The sequence below is a fragment of the Bos indicus genome, chromosome X (assembly GCF_029378745.1).
Source record: "Bos indicus isolate NIAB-ARS_2022 breed Sahiwal x Tharparkar chromosome X, NIAB-ARS_B.indTharparkar_mat_pri_1.0, whole genome shotgun sequence".
NCBI lineage: Eukaryota > Metazoa > Chordata > Mammalia > Artiodactyla > Bovidae > Bos > Bos indicus.
Genome location: NC_091789.1, coordinates 24,414,506 through 24,420,225, shown reverse-complemented (window position 1 = coordinate 24,420,225; position 5,720 = coordinate 24,414,506).

Here is a 5,720-nt window from a genome sequence, read left to right as displayed (position 1 = left end):
GCTGTGTATTTTACTTTGCCTAATAAATGCCCTCTTTAGTGGTTGGGTGTAAGATTATTTTTTGGTAAAATTATATGCTAATCTCTCCAGTGGAGCTCACTGTTTGAACTAATGGAATATTGTTTTACAATCTGAAAACTCCCTCTCTAATGTATCTATTGTTAGTCTGGGGATTTATGTTCATTAAATTGCTAAACAGAGAGCTAGCCTGCATATCCTTATCTCTGAGAACTTGAAGGACAGGACTTGGGGGAAGCAGACAAGCAGGGCAGGAGCATGGTAAGGACACTGGCCAGGAAGTCAAAAGGTCTTGCTTGAATCTAGTTTCACCAGTTACTAGCCAAAGGTCTGGAGCTAAGTCAGCATATCTTTCTGAGCCTCAATTTCCTTACCTGTAATAATGTCACATAAAGAAACTACACGCATCAAAATGTAATCATCCATGCAAAAACACCTGGTAAACTGTTACATGCTAGACAAAGTTGATAATAATCAGTCAGCTCAGTTGCTCAGTCATGTCCGACTCTTTGCGACCCTATGGACTGTAGCAAGCCAGGCTTCCCTGTCCATCACCAACTCCCAGAGCCTACTCAAGCTCATGTCTGTCATGTTGGTGATGACATCGAAGTATCTCATCCTCTGTCATCCCCTTCTCCTCCTGCCTTCGATCTTTCCCAGCATCAGGGTCTTTTCCAATGAATCAGTTCTTTGCATCAGGTGGCCAAAGCATTGGAGTTTCAGCTTTATATTCCAATGAATATTCAGGACTGATTTCCTTTAGGATGGACTGGTTGGATCTCCTTGCAGTCCAAAGGACTCTCAAGAGTCTTCTCTAACACCATAGTTCAAAAGCATCAGTTCTTCAACGCTCAGCTTTCTTTACAGTCCAACTCTCACATCCATACATGATTACTGGAAAAACCATAGCTTTGATTAGATGGACCTTTGTTGGTAATAATAACTATATGTAAAACAGATAGCCAGTGGGAGTCTGATGTATGATGCAGGGCACCCAAAGTTGGTGCTTTGTGACAACCTGGAGGGGTTGGGTGGGGAGGAGTGGTGGGATGGGGGTTCAGGAGGGAGGGGACACATGTATGCTGCTGCTGCTGCTGCTAAGTCGCTTCAGTCGTGTCCAACTCTGTGCGACCCCATAGACAGCAGCCCACAAGGCTCCCCCATCCCTGGAATTCTCCAGGCAAGAACACTGGAATGGGTTGCCATTGCCTTCTCCAATGCAAGAAAGTGAAAAGTGAAAGTGAAGTCGCTGAGTCTTCTCCGACTCTTAGCAATCCCATGGACTGCGGCCCACCAGGCTCCTACATCCATGGGATTTTCCAGGCAAGAGTACTGGAGTGGGGTGCCATTGCCTTCTCCAGGACACATGTATATGTATGGTCAATTTATACTGATGTATGGCAAAAGCCATCACAATACTGTAAAGTAATTATCCTCTAAATAAAATAAACTTTTAAATGATACAAGAAACAATACCAATTAATTAAATACCCTCTACTCCTGCTTCCGAAGCCAACAATGGACATGATATAATCAGTAGCTAACGGGAAAATACCACATCAAAAAACATAACTTTTTAGATTTGGGAGAATGACATTGAAACACATAAAATATCATGTAAGAAACGAGATGCCAGTCCAGGTTTGATGCACGATACTGGATGCTTGGGGCTAGTGCACTGGGACGACCCAGAGGGATGGTATGGGGAGGGAGGAGGGAGGAGGGTCCAGGATGGGGAACACATGTATACCTGTGGCGGATTCATTTTGATATTTGGCAAAACTAATACAATTATATAAAGTTTAAAAATAAAATAAAATTAAAAAAAAAAACCTAACTTTTTTATTGAAGTATGGTTGATTTACAATATTGTTCTAGTTTCAAAGTGATTCTGTTGTTCATATTTTTCAGATTATTTTCCATTACAGATTATGAGATACTGAATATAGTTCCTGTGCTATATAGTAAGTCCTTCTTGCTTATCTGTTTTATGTATAGTAGCTCATATCTGTTAATCCCAAACTCCTAATTTATTCTTCCCCTCACCTTTCCCCTTTGGTAACCATAAATTTGTTTTCTATGTCTGTGAGTCTGTTTCTGTTTTGTAAATAAGTTCATTTGTATTATTTTTTCAATTCCACATATGAGTGATATCATATAGGATTGGTCTTTCTCCAACTTACTTCACTTAGTATGATCATCTCTAGGTCCATCAAAGAACATAATTTTAATCAAATAGCCTATGTTTGGAGCCCTGGCTTGAAAAGGAAAAGCCTGCAGTCACAGCAAACATCAGAAAAGGCATGCCAGGTTGGAGCTAACTTGGCCTCTGTGGAGTCTCTGGCACCAAGGATACATTATGGGAATAAAACAAAGCTTCACCCCAGAATGACTCTGTTCAGAAAATGCATGCAGAAAGCCTCAGGGAGTCAGCGAACTTCACCCTGTTAGGATCTATCTCAAATTTGATCCTGTAGAACGTTGAGAGTAACTCATTAAATTAACTGACCTGAAAATACTGATCCTTTAAGGCCCAGTTTCATTACGTCTTCAATAACCAGCCTCTGAATTTCTTCAAATGGAATTAATCTCTCCCCTAGTCTGTGCCCCAAATAAAAGTGGTACCCCTCTAGTAATGGCACTCAGGCACATTGTGTTTACCTTAGAATTTGTGTGTGTATGTGTATTTCTGTACACACATGTGTGCCTACATACTTGTGTACTGCATCACTTCTAAGAATCTGCTTGCAATGCAGGAGACCCAGGTTCAATCCCTGGGTTGGGAAGATCCCCTGGAGAAGGAAATGGCAACCCACTCCAGTATTCTTCCCTGGAGAATCCCATGGACAGAGGAGCCTGGCGGGCTACAGTCCATGGGGTCGCAAAGAGTCGGACACAGATGAGCGACTAACACTTTCACTTCACTGTCTCACTCACAAGAGTATAATCTAAGCTCATGTCAGGAATCATATAATCCTTCATAGCATCAAGCACACTGCCTTACACATAGTAGTTGCTCAACAAGCACTGCTGACTGTTAAAGGGAATAAAAATTATGCATTTACTATTAAGTATTTTCTTTTTTTCTGTGCCCTATCTACTTCAGGCTTTAAGGTCTTCCCCTCCTTATTGAATCCTGTGATTAAGGGAAAAAGTCCATAGAATTACAGCTGACTATAGGCATATTTTTAGAAAAATAGAAAAATCAGTATATATCATAAGAATCATAATCACTGTTCCTGAATAAAAATGGTCAATGATCTCGGATCTGAGAGCAGGGATTCTCATTCTGGATGGAGCTGAGTATAGCTGTACTATTAAACCCCTCAAGGGAGGTCAGTGTCCTTGAATTATCGTAAGTCCCCATCCCAACTGGAGCTTAAGTCCATCTAGGATGGCACTGTCCACTACTGGAGCCACTAGCCACATGTGCCTATCCCACGTGATGTATGGAGACTGAATTCAGGTATACTGTAGATATAAAACATACAACGGATTTCAAAGACTTAGCACAAGATTCTAAAAATAAGATATCTCATTAGTAATTTTTATATTGATTACATGTTGAAATGAAAATATTTTCAATATATTGGGTTAAATAAAATATATCATTAATTTACCTTTTTAAATGTGGCTACTAGAAAATTGAGAATTACGTATGTGGCTTGCATTATATTTCCATTGAACAGCACTAAAATTGGACCCCCTCAAAAAGAATCTATCCTTGAAACAATCCAAATGCTAATAACTAGCATTTCCACCATCTCCTCTTGAAACTAACATGACCCTCCAAACCAAAGGACTATGACACAAAGGCTACATTTAATACAAGACTACATTTTCATCTTCAAAGTATCTGAGTCTGTATCCAAGCTAGTAGTGGTAGTTCCATCTTCAAAGTATCTGAGTCTGTATCCAAGCTAGTAGTAGTAGTTCCAGATAAATGCCTTCCAAGCAGAGAAGAGACTTATACAATTTTTCAAGAGTTACAAGTAATAAGAAAAGGCATTCTTGAACTTCCTAAACAATGAAACCTCAATATTTACCAACTCATGCTGACATGATGCGACAGCAAAGCAGAAAGGTAAGATAAAATCCAAAAGCTTTGCAGGAGGTAGCACGGGGCTTGTATCCTACCAATTGTTTGTTGAATTGAACTGAATTTGGAAGAGGCTGTCTAATTGGATTTGATCTTTTTTTAAACTGAATTCAATGAACCAGGGTATGTCCATACACAACCCTAAAGCTCTCCAGTGAGTCTATTAACATATATTCAGGGTGGATACTGTGCTTTCTTGGCCCTTTATATAGCAACTACTGGATGCCTTCTAGAGCACTAGCTGCTTTAGGGCAGAATTAGGCATAAGCGTAACCTTCATTGGAATAAGTACCTTCTTATCCTCATGTTTCACCTAAGGTAGGCGAGCACCTGTGGCATGGGCCCTGGGGACAGCATCATAAATGAGCCTCCAACTACTGCACACACCTGTGGTAGTTAAATTTTATCATCCATAAAGATTTGGGCTCCGTGTATCAGGCACAGATAGCACCTGGAATTGGAGTATTAAAAAGAGACTTTAAGAACTAGGAAGAACTCATTAACTAGGTGGGAGGAACCCTTTCACAATGTACGCATACCTCAAATCATCACACTGTACATTTTAAATTATCTTACAATTTTATTTGTCAATTATACCTCAATAAAAAGGAGAGAAATGGGAAAAACCGATTTTCAAGCAAAGGGAATGTAAATACTGACAGAATAACCCTGTTAAATTGCACATAATTCCACTTAAAACATGAAAAGCCCAAAGCAATATCAACAGGTCTATTCAGTTAATTCAGTGAAATACAAAGAGAAAAACATTCAACCCAGGCATTTGGCACTGTGAAAACAGACTATATGTAGTTGATGGGTCAATCTGTTTTCAATAGGTTGTGTTCACCCTGTGGGCACAGACTTAGTCTGTGACTATTGCCTTAGAAAAGGCAACAGTCTGATCAGATATAGTAAAGTGAAGATGGTCACAGTGGTCCAGGAACCCCTGGTCAAACTTTACCCATATTAGGGCACTCTCACACTAGGCTGTTTTGAATGAAACCCAAATCTATTTATGTATTTTCCTAGCCTTCTTTATCATCTCCTTGTGTACCATTGAGCAGTTTTTGAGGAGACAAGCCACTATTACAATGTTGTCAAGGCCCTTCTCGTTTTCTAGTTCAAATCCTTGTTCATGCTGTTTGCTAAGTACTTGTTCCCTGTGACAGCTTTCAGCCAAACAGAACACACTGAATGCTGCATTCCAAACCACTCTGTCCTGCTGGGCTCTGAGTGAAACAAGCTCTTCAAACTTCATCATGTGAACTTTTCACAAGGAACAATCTCCCTCAGACAATTCCATTCAGAGATACTATCCGTGAAACTGGGACTCGGAGAAGGGGTGACATCACAGGCTTCCCTCTCCGACCAGGGTCATGACCACCAAGGTTGTATTCGAGAGGCTCCCACGTGGTGTGGCACATGACTTTCTTAATCATCTAACATTTCTCCCAACTTTCCCAGAAGCTTCCAATTTAAAATAGCTACACTTAAACACAAAATTGGGTACTGATGTCAAGAAAGCCTGGGATTTCAAGAAGGGAAGAATAAGAAATTTGCAGCCAGGGTCTCTACTAGGGATACGAGAGGAAATGCAAGACAC